General features: G+C 52.0%; 1 long non-coding RNA gene across 1 annotated transcript; it reads left to right on the top strand.

The window, feature by feature from the left end:
- The first annotated feature begins 6,167 nt into the window (after positions 1-6,167).
- On the top strand, positions 6,168-11,201 carry LOC125914655 (uncharacterized). The gene is made up of 3 exons (XR_007455379.1): positions 6,168-6,532; positions 10,348-10,448; positions 10,883-11,201. It is a non-coding gene; the product is annotated as an uncharacterized LOC125914655 (long non-coding RNA).
- Positions 11,202-14,076: the final 2,875 nt, after the last annotated feature.

Genomic DNA, 14,076 nt, shown 5'->3' with positions numbered 1-14,076 from the left:
CCCCAGCACACCCACCAAGACAGCCATGACGTCACCTTCACACTCCCCCTCCCTCAGCCCCGACCCGGGTCAGGGAGCTGTGATTCAAAGGTATGGAGGGGGCAGCGGAGGGCCCTGCAAGACAAGGGAGAGGTCTTGGGAGGCTGTGCCCCGGAGAAGGAAGGTGAGGAGAGCCTTCATCATGGCATCCAATCAAGGCCAGGCGGATCTTCGCAAGCCCTCAACAAGCACAGACTGCCCCCCGTCAGAGGTGGCAAGGCGTGCTTCCCACACTTGAAAAATTGGTCCCCAAGGAAAGTGGGAATTAACATCGGCGGCAAGACGCCCGCGTATGTGTTATTTCTCAACGGTCCTGCCATTTGCTTGATGAAGAAATGGAGGCTCAGAGAGGCTGAGGCCTTGGCCCAAGGACACACAGCTACCAAGCGGCGGGAGTGAGACCTGTCTACTTAGGAAGTCCTAGCCTCCACCACACCCTCTGCCTGCTCCCCTGGAATGGAAGGAGGAGCCCTGTCGATATGGGATAGGTTCTTGGAGGCATGGGGGTGTCAGAGGCAGGGAGATGGGCAAATTGCCCTTCGGGTCCCAAAAGAGATAGAGGATTATGACCTCTGTCCCCACCCCTGGCACCCCCTGGGCTAGCTTTGGCTCTGCCAAGGATGTCCGAGAGAGAAATCTTTTTGGGTCAGTGACTTTGGGTCCATGGGAATTCCAGAACTAGGGATGTTTGCTCTTCCTCTGGTCATCGCACCTGGCAAGGTGGCCCAAGGGAGCAAACTTCACTGGCCCTGGCACACGGCCCCCGTGGGTGAATCAGGTTTGGACTATCATTTTCTCCTCAGGCCCGCCTCCTCCCTGGAGTGGACGCTGGGGGTCGGTAAGGAGGCGAAAACTGGGTCAGTGGGGTCGACACCCGGAGGGCTCCCAGCCTCTCTCCGATCTCCTCTCCGAGCACTCTTCCCCCTGTTCACTCTGTTCCCAGAACATTCTAGAATGTCTCCCGACTTGGCGCCTGGGTTCCTGCTGTTCCCTCCTCCTAGAACGCTATTAGTTTTAAATCTTTCCTTGTCTGTTTTCTCTTCCACGAGTTCCCAGGTCAAATATCACCCTCTCAAAGAGCACCTCCCTGACCAAAGTAGCCTTCTATTACCCTTTCTTCTTCCACAGCATTTATTGCTAAACTCTGTAAACAAGTTGACAAAAAATAAGCACAATGATTTTCGCCTCCTCCTCCTCCCTTTCCCTGCCATTATGTGGTAGATTTCACAAGAGCTGAGACCTTGCTTGCCTTGATCATTGCCAAGGTGGGGGCTTGACACACAGCAGGTGCACAACAAAAGTATCTGTTGAATAAGTGACTCATTGAATTAACGAATGGAGACACACACGGGCTCTGGAGCCAGTAGACTCTGGAGTCAAATCCCAGCTCTGCTACGTATTAGCTACATGATCTTGGGCAAGTTACTTAACACCCCCGTGCCTCAGTTTCCCTACTTTTAAAAAGGGGGTGACAGCAGTCCCTTCTTCATGAGGCTGCTGGGCGCGTTCCACGAGACAATGTAGAGCGCCCCATACATTCCGCTGATCATCCGTTAACTACCTTACCAAGGAGGAGAGTAGGGCCCGGAGAAGGGTGGCTGGTCCTGGGTCCCAAAGTGCACCAGTGGGATTGCAACTTAAACAGCCTGACTCCTGGCATCGCTTTCTTGAGGAGTTGGAACTCGATTCAGTAGGATCTGGCAGATGGATGGGTGTGCCCCTCGAGGAACTCACACCTGTGCTCCAGGAAGCAGGGGCAGGGATCGCTCATAGCAACTCTGTAAGACAAACAGGACACCCTCTAAAGACCCTGCAAATCTGAATGAATGAGGGCTCCGCACAGACCTAGAGGGTCACACAAACTTGGCCTACGTAAGAAGGGCAAGTTCCAGAAGGACATGTGCAGTGGTCAGTGGTTCCCCATGGGGGGGCAATTTTGCCTCTCCACCCCCCACGGGCACATTGCACAATGTCTGGGGACATTTTTGGTTGTCACCACTTGGGGGGGCGCTATTCGTATTTAGCGGGCAGAAGCCAGGGAAGCAATTCAACATCCTCCCATTTACAGGACAGCCGTCCTCACTCAAAGAACGATCTGGCCCCAAATGCCAGTAGAGCCAAAGCTGAGAGACCCTGCAGCGGATAATGCCACTTCTAGAAGGCTCAAGCGTACATTAAGTAAACTATAGGCTGTTTAGGGATCTATACATTTTTAGCAAAAGCATAAGGAAATAAATGCATTCCACCAGATTGGATTTTCCATGAGAACAAGGTTTTGGGGGAGAGGGGTCTCCACAGTGTTAGATGCTCCATAATTATGTTACATGCATGAAATAATGAGCAATGAACACTAATTTTACGACAGTGATATTTCAGGGTGGGATGGGGATTTTTTTTTTTACTAAGTTCTAAATATTTCATAATAAAAAAGTCCCCTGTGGGGACCCAAAGAAACAATGCGTCCTGCCTGCCTTTAAGGACAAACTCATCTCAGATCTGGGCTCTCACACTCACTAGCTTTATGACATGGGCACGCTGCTTGTTTGGGGTCTAAATTTTCTGATCTGCAAGCTGAGGTCCTACCTCCTGTATTTACCACTCAGGGACACAGAGCAGCCCCAAGGAGATGCCAGCTGGAAAAACACTTGGCAAGGTCTGGGAAGGAGGTCTCTCTTGCACACACAATCCCCCTCCCCCACCAGCTCTAGCTCTTTGGAGAGAGTCAGCACTGAATCTTCAGTGGAGTCCTAGCAGGTGCATGGACACCACACGCATGTGAATGGGCTCAAAAAACTGTTAAGGAGGAATTTTTCTGAATTTTGGACAGAAGGCAGCCAGCAGTGGGGGAGAGGGTTAGAGGCAAGCAAGGCTGAGCATTTATTTATCTATCATCTATCTATCTATCTATCTATCTAAATGTTTATTTATTTTTTGAGAGAGACAGAGCGTGAGTGAGTTAGGGGCAGACAGAGAGGGAGACACAGATCCGAAGCAGGGTCCAGGCTCGGAGCTGTCAGCACAGCTCGAACCCACAAACCACGATATCATGACCCAAGCTGAAGTCGGACGCTTAACCAACTGAGCCACCCGGGCGCCCCAGGGCTGAGCATTTATATGTTCGTGTGAGGATGTGCACGTGTGTATGTGTGACTATCAGGGACCACGTGTGTGTGCGCCTGGGTCTAGGCATGTGTGCGAGGGTGCATGGGAGCTTGTGTGCGGTCTATGTGCACGTAGGTGTCTGCATGATCATCTGATGACGGTGTGTGCTGTGTGTGTGTGAGTGGATGTGCACGCATCTTTGGTGTGTGATTGTGTACGCATGTGTTGTGCGTGGTTCTGTGCGTGGAAATGTAAGTGGATGGATGAGTGCATACACGTTTGTGTACAACTCCTCATCAGATACACGTGTGTGCATGTGAATGTGGACCAGTGTATACGTATTTGTGATTGTGTGCATATAAATGTCTGTATTCTTCTACAGATAGGTGTCTCAGTCTTCCTCCCTCTCTCCCTTTCTTCCACCTCTCTCCATCTCCCTTTTGCTCAGGTGTCCAGGCCTAGGAATGGCGGGGCCTCCCTGCTTCTCCGGCTTTGGGTACTCCCAGCAGGTGGGAGGCAGCTCTGGACAGACTCCTAGCAGGTGAAATATCCCTCTCCAGCCCCTACTGAGCCCCGGCCAGAAAGGAATTCCCTGCAGGCTCTTCCTTAATCCCCCACTGGGTCCCTCCCCCACTCACCTCTCCACATCTCCCAGGACAAAGGACCCTTTTGGTTCTGTATTCACGGGTGGTCACATTCCTCACAGCTTGACTCAGAATGGGGTGGGGGGAGGCAGCGACGTTTCTGGGGGGGGGGACAGTTGGGCAATCTCTATTAGTCTTGGTTTCCTCCCCTGAGAAATGGGGGAAGACACTGCAGAAAAATCAGCAGGCAAACCTATATTGCCATTGTGGTTACGTTTTATCAACCTCCTCCTTTGGCCAACTCAGGATATGTTTACCGAGAACCTACTCTGTGCCAGCTTCTCTACTAGGGACTGAAAACCTGAGATGAACGAAAGGCATTTCTCCATCTCGGGGAGTCCATGATGGCGTTGGAAGAGAGAGGGAACCACCGAGAAACAGGTCACTAGAATCCTAGATTGGACATGTTACCAGGAGGCAGGTGGAGGATTAAACACCTTGCCACAGCTCCAGCTTACCTGCCTGATTAAAGTCAACGTTTCTTAGCATGTCATTCGAGGCCCCTTATGATGGAGGGAGGCACAACTGGGGAGGCTTTCTGGAGGCGCAGGTGTGTGAGAGAGAATCGGACCGTGACGAACAGGTATTTGGGTAAGTGGAGAGGGAAGGAGGGGCCTTCTGGAAGACAGATCGCGGCTTAAGAAAAGAGTGTGGCTGCCGGACCTTGCAGTCTGGCTGGTCCACAAGAGATGGGGTTGGCCTGGTGACAGATCCCATGTATTGATATCCGTGCCCGGGTGGGGGATGTTCCAGTTGACAACGTGACTTCACCCCTGTTACTTCACCTTTTCCTTGACCCAGTGAGGCGTGTGCCCATCTGGCGAACGAAGAGAAGGAAGAAACGGGAAAAAGTGGTAACGCAACTGGGAGGAGCCCAGCCTTGGCGCCCCTGTGTGGGGAAACACTTGGTATACCTCGAGACCCCAAGGCTGGAAGGTATCTCTGGGGATGGCACGTTCCTGCTTTGTCTATAAATGCTTATGTTTTGACTTTATCATCAAATAAATGCTACCACTAGGGACACACTTATGTTCCTGGCTCCCCCATTTATCTGGTCACCCATCCATCCACCCCACTATCCATCTTCCTATCCACCATTACTATACATCCACTCATCTATCCACTCACCTTTTCACCCACCTGCCCACCCATCCATCTACCCACCCAACCGCCCACCCACACATACCGTCACCCATTCGTCTCCCTACCTACTATCCACCCATTCATAATCTGCCTATTCATCTTCTGTCTGCCCGTCCATCCATACGCTTCTCTGTCAATGCGTTCCTATCCATTCACCTACCCGTTTATCCATTCGTCTACACATCCGTCCAATTACCAATCACCCCTGTACTATCCACCCATCTGTTTGTCCAACCAATCACCCATCCATCCAAACATTCAACTGACAACCTTGGCACTAAGTCACTCATCCACCCACCTACCCACCCACCCACTCAATATTCCTGGGTTCAGACTCGGCAAGATGATCCAAGTGGGTCTAACCCAGCCATCGCTGTGGGCTTCCGGGACTCAGGCTGGGATATTCTAAAGACCAACCCACATGCCGAGGCCCCGGGGGGATGCGAGGTGGAGACGGTGGGGGTGGCAGTAACTTAAATGCAATCTCTTCTGGGGTGTAAAGGTCACCCACGCACTCTTTCTTCTGGGCCCAGCGGTAAGAATTTTGGGACTGAAGAAAGTGGGAGAGACGGAGAGACAGAAACCTGGGGGGGGGGGGGAGAGAAGAGAGAGGAAAAGAAACTTGGTGAGCAAACTAGAGAGGGGGAGAGAAAGAGGGAAATTTATAGAGAAATTGGAAGTGGGATAGAGATGACACGGAGAGACCTAAGGCGGGGGGGGGGGGGGGGAGGGAGGGGAGAAGAATGAAGAGACAGCTTGGAATAGCCTATCTTACCTTTGGTGGGGGAAGGAGGGGGAGGGAGAGAGGTCGGAGGGCAGGGGAAAGCGGAGGCGAGAGGGTCCCAGTGTCACGGCCCCGGGCCCCTCGCTGGGCACCGGGCTCCCCGGAAGTCCCCGCGGCCCCGGGAAGCCACCCCCACGCGGGGAGGACGCGGCGCGGGGCGCTCGGGAACCGCGGTCGCGTGGGCTCGGCCGGCCGCGCCATCAATTAGGCGGTCGCCGGGCCTGGCGAGCGGCAGCGGCTGTGGAAATTACCTTTTAATTTCTTAATTACATTGTCCTCACCTGCAGCTCAACCCGCCTCCGAGAGGCGCGCGCAAAGCCGCTTCCCGGATCCCCTCCCCCGGTGCCATAAATTAGGACTCCGCCCGCCCGCGCGCCCTGGTGGTCCCCGCGCCCCCCGCGCCCCCCGCGCCCCCGCGCCCCGCCCACCGGCTGTTTTAACCTCGCGGGGCACCTTCGAGGAGCGTCGCCAGTGGCCTCCCCTCCCCCACCCCGCCTCATCTCCCCAACCGGGGGAGACCCGAGACCCGTCCCAGGCGCAGGGTGGGGGCGCTGGGCAGCCAGACCTGAAATCTCCAAACCAGGCCTTTGCTGGATGGAGCGCCTCCACCTCTCAGACCCTCGGTTTCCCCGTCGTCGGTCACATGGAAAGGAAAGTAGCGCCCCTTTGTCTGGACCGGGAGGCTTAACGGAGGAAAGCGGAAGCGCTTAGTCCCAGAGTGCTCTCAGACTGTTAGCTATTGTGCATTGATGTGCTTAACGAGTGGGTTTTGAGTACCTACTATGGATGAAGCGTTCCAGAAGTCTCTGCAGACACAGAGGTGAACAAAACAGTGTGTGCCTATTGATGAGGATGACGACGATGGTGATGATGATGACGAGGGTGGTAGTGTGATGGTGGTGGGTGATCCTCCCGGACGCACAGGGTTCGGTGGCTCAGTCCTTGCGACTCTTGATTTCGGCTTGGGTGACCGTCTCACGGCTCGTGAGTTCAAGCCCCCCATCAGGCTCTGCGCTGACAGTGTGGAGCCTGCTTGGGGTTCTCCTCTCTCCCTCTCTTTCTCTCTCTCTCTCTCTCTCTCTGCCCCTCCCCCCCCCAAAATAAATAAATAAACTTAAAAAAAAAAAAAAAAAGAAATGCGAATTTTCGGGGCCTACCCTGAGACTTACCAAATCAGAATCTCTGGGGTCAAGGCCAAGGAATCTGTATCTTCACAAGCTCCCCAGGAGATCTCTATGCTCACTAAAGTTGGAAAAGGACTGTCATCACCGAAGCAGAGTTTCTTTGTTCATTGCCTTTTAAAGACCATCCTGATGTGGGGCGCCTGGGTGGCTCAGTCGGTTAAGCATCTGACTTGGCTCGGGTCATGATCTCGCGGTTTGTGGGTTCAAGCCCCACGTCGGGCTCTGTGCTGACAGCTCGGAGCCTGGAGCCTGCTTTGGATTCTGTGTCTCCTCTCTCTGCCCCTCCCCTGTTCATGCTCTGTCTCTCTCTGTCTCTCAATAATAAATAAAACGTTAAAAAAAAAATTTAAAGACGATCCGGATGAGAGGGGTTGAGATTGCACTTGGGCTGAGACCTCAGCATTTTGGGGTCTCAGGCCTTGGCCACTGCCTGGGTTAGAGCCCGTGCCTTAGTCCAGGCTCACCCTGGAATCGCCTGGATGACGTTGAGAAGGTCCAGGTGCCCAGGTCCCATCGCGGACAGATCCAATCCGAGTTTCTAGGAGAGGGTCCTGAGCATCAACCTTTTCAAGGCTGCCAGGCGATTCCGATGTTCAGGGAGGGAGGGCTGACAGCAACCACCAGTGGGAAGGAGACCAGAATGGGAAGTCAGTGGTCTTGTTTCCAAGGTCAGTCCTGCCACTAACTCACCAGTTGGGGCCAAACGTGTGACCCCTCCCGGTGGCCATATTCTTTCGGTTTATCGTACGTCTGAGGCATTGGGGGAGAACATGAAGAAAAGGCAGATTCTACGTGGGACCTGAGTCCTGGCATTTGATCCCTACGTAGGGTTGAGGCAGGACCTGAGAATATGCATTAAAAAAAAAAAGCCAGCACATGAACTTTACCATAAAGCCTCAAGCTTTGAGCAATCTTAAGACCCGTCAGAGCAGACAAGTTGACCTGCTTGAATCCTACATCCCAACCGTGGTTGTCTCCTTTGTGTCATATCCCCTCACCTAACTTAGCCCTGGCCCCCTCTTTTGAGTGTTTTTTTTTTTTAAATTCCTCTATGTTTATGTTCCATGATAAATAATTTTTATTTGTATTGTTTTAAAGTTTATGTACTTCGAGAGAGAGAAAAAGTGTGAGTGGGGGAGGGGCAGAGAGAGAGGGAGAGTGCAAGAGTCCCTCCGTGATAAATAATTTTTAAATATTAGTTGAGGAAGATAAGTTTTGGAGGGGTGGTTTGAGGGAGAAGGCACCCACTATATATAATTACTCTTACCCAAACTCTCAGAAATGCTGGAACTAAGCTTCTGTTTCAAGGAAGGGAGACATGTTAGAGGGGCACCTGGGTGGCTCAGTTAATTAAATGTCTGACTTCGGCTCAGGTCATGATCTCGCGGCTTGTGGGTTCGAGCCCCGCGTCGGGCTCTGTGCTGACAGCTCAGAGCCTGGAGCCTGCTTCGGATTCTGTGTCTCCCTCTCTCTTCCCCTCCCCCACTCGCTCTCTGTGTCTCAAAAATAAACACTAAAAAAAAGAAAAAAAAAAAAAAAGAAAGGGAGACTCATTAGAGACAAGAATGACTGTCCTGCCTTAAGCAAATGGCAAACCAGATAACATATAACAACAGTTTCAGATGTTGGGCACTAGGCAGCCCCGGTCTCTGCTCCCCAAGAGAAAAAAGCAACCGAGATAAGCCTGATGAGAGTTGCTGGGCCGCAGGGGAAGGCAAAGCCAAAGAATTGGGTGGTTTCTTCAGCCCAACTCAAGGCAAAGACCAGAGTTCGGGGATTCCAAGATGGCTGGCATCTGTGGGACAGAGTGCTTGAGAAGAGAGATCTTCATGGGGAGAAACTTCCAGAAACCTGCAGAGGCCTGCCCTCAGGTCTTTAGGTCTGTGCACGTGAGAGAGGAAACTTTTGGAGGCCAAGGGAAGGAAGAACCCTTAAATGGAGCAGAGAACAAGGTCTGGGTCTTAGGTAGCAGGAGAATAGTTCTCTTCCCTTTGGCCAGAGTGAAAAGACCCCACAATAGACAGGGCATGAGGTACGAGCCTCAGAAAGAGTATTGCCTTAAAAGTGGTGATAAATTATCCCCAGATTAAAGACTGCTCCAGAATTGCCCTAATGCAGCTCAAAGGTAAGATTCAAAAAGACACCTCTGACTCCCAGTGACTTAGCTCTGTGCCGGGAACCCAACTCGGCACTATTTACAGGAATTTAGCAAAACTGAGCCGCCGACAAGGAAAAGTCACGACACACAGCACCCGGTCACGAAGGTCGCGTAAGGAAAAATTCAGAATGTGGGCAAGGCTTTATGGACAAGGATGGGCCCCAAAAAATTGTTTATTGGGGTGAAAAATCAGATGCAAACAAAATGTCCAATCGCAGGATAAAAATAAACGGTGGTATATGCATAGGATGGATTGCTGTGTCCATTATTAAAATAATTTAACAACGTCGAAACCCCCCCGCCCCTTGATAAAATACCCACTGAAAGGCAAGGAGTGGGATGTGGGCTCCAGAGCCCAGATGCCTCGCTTGAACCCTGGCTTTGCCCACACACGGGCTGTGTGGTGTTTGGAAAGTCTTAGACTCCGTGAGCCTCAATTTTCTCATCTACACAACACAGCTGCCAATAACACGTACTGTGGAGGATGTTGCCAGGATTAGATAAAATAACACTAGTAAAATGCTTAACCTCTGGCATGTCACAAGCAGATGATAATTACTCGCTGAGGTCATTTGCTGTTCCCCAAGTCTATATACAGTGGGAGAGTTAGGTTTAAAATTCTATGTGAGAGACAAAACAGAAGTACGGGAACGTACTTGGTTATCTCGGGGTGATGGGAAGGCAATGCCGAGATTAGAAATGGAGAGTTTTGACATGGAGCGGAAAGGACAAGAGATTAGATTGACAGGCACGCGAGAGGTGTGGCAAAAGTCAGGGGGGTCCAAGGGCAGCGGACCCTCCCCAGGCTGAGCCGGGGGAAGGCAACTCCTGGGGGAGCAAAGATGGGGAGAAAGGGGTGTGGGGACCATCTTTAGAGAATGATGAATTGACTAGTGGGGATGTGCATGATGGAGAGTGGCGGGAAAGAAAGACGGGAAATGTCTTAAATGTCTTAACAAACGTAGAGCCATGAAAGCCTCAGGTAGGAACTATTTTAAGTGTCATTTTCTAAGGAGAAAACCCAGGCGCAGACATGTTGAAAGGCTTAATTAAAGTCCCCACAGCTGGTGGGTGGTGGGGCCAGGACTCGAACCCTGGGCAGCCTGGCTGCAGAGCCCATAATCCCGGCCACAACACGACACTGTGAGTATCTGGCTGGAAAATTTGGTTATTTTCTCTTTGCAATCAGAAGCCACGGCTGCTTTCATAAAAGAAATGGAGAGTGACCAGCCAAAACGCAATCCTGGCTCCACGTGAGAATAATTGCGTTTTCCTTCCCTCCTACCTCAAAAGATATTCAGGAAGAAACCAAAGGTGATCTATTGGCCACGGGACAGGAGATTGGATTTAACCCATCAACTCTGACCCTCCGGGAGAAGCAAAGCATTTCCATTGTGAGCTGTAGATTTCTTGTCTTCATAATGATGGGGGGTATGGGGATGGGGGTATGTCGGGGGGCGGGGCGGGGAGAAGGGAGTGTTTCTAGTTGGGGGGCAAAAAAAAACCCCAAAATTTTATCTCAGCCTCAAGTGGAGATCGGCCGTGCCAAAATATCTGTATTATCGATAACAATAACGATGGCGATTATTATATTTTATTTTTCAATCGTGGTAATTATGGTACATTAAATCATTAGCATTCATTATTCCTACAATGTGTAATTAGGACAATGGTAGATAGATTGCTCTTGACTGTAATGAAGTTTTTATAATTGTCATTTATTGGCATCAAATTACCTTTCTTAAAACGAATCTGAACATCACACTCTTAATTCTGGGGAGGGGGTAGCAATTATTTTTAATTAATGTTTCTTGTTTGTGCCACACAGGGGGAGCTGTCTGACCAATCCAATTCTCCGTGTCTGCGAGGGAGTTAACCAAGAATATCAAAGGCATTCTTGAATCGGTCATCTATCACGAAACATTCTCCTCCTCCCGTCCCCCACCCTGCTCCCATCATCCCCCTCCTCCCAAGCAGCAGCGGCCACAGGGGAGAAAAAAACCCCCAACCATTTACCAACATGATTAGCAGAGGAGACAAGGGACGGTGACGCAGATTATTTAAGCCAATTTGTTGCCAAGTGTGAGAAGAATATGTTTTTTCTCCTTCAAAAATGGCTGAACAGCCAGCCTCTGTCTTCGAGGACGTGGGCGTCGGGGTGGGGGTGGGGGGCTTGGGGTTATGTGGTCTGCAAATCGTATCGTGGGTGGGGAGTCCTTCTCCCCCTCCCCCCTCATCCGATAATTGGCTGAGGCGGCCTTTGCAAAAATACGAATCTACATCTTGTTTCTCGAAAGGCTGAGTGAGAAGTCTCAGGGCATTTACTGTTGTGGTATGAAATCGCCTGTATTTGACTGCTTTTGACCTGCAAAAATGGTGATTTAATGGCTCAGATGAATCTACCCACTGCAGTGGTAATCAATGAAATGACTCCTCCCCGAAGATGATGATTGCGAGGGAGAGCAAGGCCATTAGTTTTTAGGCGACTGGATGAGGAAGAAGGGTGTCTATAGGGGCGGGTGTGAGGAAAGGAGGGGGGCTACACGGACTGACCTTTGCAGGTACCAACCAAGCATCGGCCAGGCCCCTTCCGTGCAGATGTGAAGTCACCTGCCCAAGGGGCTGAGTGATTCCACTCTGGTCTCTCAAACCACCAAACGCCTGCACTTCCTTGGGCTCCTCCTACCAGACCCGAGACCGGCCTGATCTTTTGCCTCCCAAACTTGACCTTGGCTTCCTAGTAAAGGGACGTTAGCTTGGTGAACCTCAATCCTGTGCTCCTAGAATCAGATGTAGGAGGCGGACGTCTGCTTCGTTTATACCCGGAGACTTCTTCACGCTGGTGTGAAAGGGGAGACTTTTGCCTTGTTTTGGGAGCGATCTGGTGCCCCTTCTAAGCTGGGGCCCTGGGGAACACACAGTGGCTGATGTCCTCCGTTGCCCGGGGAGCCTCGGGAAGGGGGATGGAATTCAGAGCAGACACTTCCGTGCCGATGGAGGCCGGGGCAGGGCTTGGATCTGGGACCAGGACTTGAGGAATCCTGGAAAGGTGCTACAGCCAGTACCTTGGGTCTGAATTAATTAGTTGGCAGGAGTCCTGATGAAGTTGGTGCTTTCTAAGGGATGCTGTGGGCCCTCTGGCCCCACCCCCGTCTGCTTCTGAGGATCTGGGAGGGACTTCGGATTCTCCAATAGCAAGGAGAGAGGTCAAACGGGACACCTCCCAACAAGCCAGGACAAGGAGCCCTTCTTGGGGAAATCCTAGGGTTTCTGGGGCTCTCCTGGGGTCATCCCAGCCGGCATTTCTCTTTCTTGTCTCTCGGGACAAGAACCCTGGTCCTGTTACGGTGGCTGGGATCTAGTCTCGCTCTGGGGCTGACCGGCTGGGAAAATTTGTCGAACGGATTACTAATAATCAGGTTCCGAAGTTGAAAGCAACGTCGCACAGAACTTGGCCCAGGAAACACTCGAGAAGAGACGATCGCCGCTTTCGTTCTGGAAACCCAGTTAATAGCCCTTGTTCCTAATAACGATGGGAGTGACCTGCCTTTTACTGAGTGCTCGCTACGTGCCAGGCTCTGTCTCAAATGCCAGAAATGCATCATCTCGCTCAATACTCTCGACAGCCCTGTGACGGAGGAGAAGGAGCAGCGGAAGGGTACGGGATGGGCTGAGGTCCGGGGCTGGCAAGTGGCAGAGCTGTGCCACGACGTCACGTGGCTTCTCACAGCTCTGCTAGGAGCGCTGCTCCCCGCCTGGGAACCATTTTTATAATTGCAGAGGTATCGGCAAGATTTCTCTGCCGCGGTTGTTAAGTAGTTCACTGCCATCTCCGGTCCCTTCCAAGAAAACAGTTTGATCAGAGGGGAGATGGGGCTAAGGAGGAAGGTGGGCGGAAGAAAGAAAAGGGCCCCAAGAGTGCTGGGCACCCCAGGAGGGTGTACAGATGGGTCTGTAGCTTTTGGGAGCTCCCAGACTAGTGTGTGTGTGTGTGTGGGGGGGGTGGTGGTGGACAGGTGCACGAATAACACAAGACAGATGTGGCCGGAAGTAAGACACCAACTGCATGGGAAATAGGGGACAGGAGCTATTTTCAGTTAGGGAGTAACGTTATAGAGGACTTCATGGAGGAGGGAGCCTCTGAGCCAGGCATGCAGGACTTGCAGGATTAGGGGAGTGTGCCAAAGAAGAGGGGCTTCCTTCTCCCCTCCCTCACCCCTTCTTTCTCCCCTCCGTCTCTCTCCCCTTCCCCTTACCTCCTCCCTCGCGCTCCCTTTCCCTTTCCCCTTCCTCTCCCCTCCGCCCCTCCCCATCTCCCTTCTCTTCCCAATTCTTTTTTCTTCTTCTTTCTCTTCCTTCTGTTCATCTTTCTCCTCCTTGCTCCTCTTCCCCGTCTTCTTCCTCCCTTTCTTCTCCCCTAAATTATTTCATGATACTTGACTCACTCGCCCCGCCCCGTATCAGGGCACCGGCCAGAGACTCAGAGCCGGCCCTTTGATGTCAGACTCCTCGCTTGGAGTTGGACTATGGGGACAAATTCTGTCGTGGGTGAGGCAGCGCCTTGGTGGAGGAAGGCAAGCGCGTGACACCCACCCCCAGGAAGGGCACGGGAGCGGTGACTCTGGCCAAGCGGATTTTGGATCAGACCCAGCCTTGTCCTGTGTGACCTGTGTGACCTCCAGCAAGTGGCCGGGGGTCTCTGCAAATCTCCCCCCGTGAAAGGAGAGGAAACCGGGGTTCCCCGTTCGCAGGATGCTGTGAGGGTTAAGTGAAATAATCTGTGTAATGTATTTGGCATCGCTCCTGGCACATAGTAGATGCTAAAGAAAGTTCACGTCCCACCTCCTGTAATTAACGAATCTCTATATTTAAAACGGGGTCCGTGGCTTCCACGCTGGAGCAAGTCATGCTGGGAATGTGCCCGCAGAAGGGAGGGGAGGCGGGAGAGCCGGCCTCGTTCCTGCAGGGGTGAAGGTGGGCATTGTCAATCTAATTTTGTGGCAAAAGCTGCAATTTGCCGGC

Source organism: Panthera uncia (genome assembly GCF_023721935.1).
Source record: "Panthera uncia isolate 11264 chromosome D3 unlocalized genomic scaffold, Puncia_PCG_1.0 HiC_scaffold_8, whole genome shotgun sequence".
Taxonomy (NCBI): domain Eukaryota; kingdom Metazoa; phylum Chordata; class Mammalia; order Carnivora; family Felidae; genus Panthera; species Panthera uncia.
Note: the sequence above shows the minus strand (reverse complement) of the source record. Positions and strands in the feature narration are given on the sequence as shown.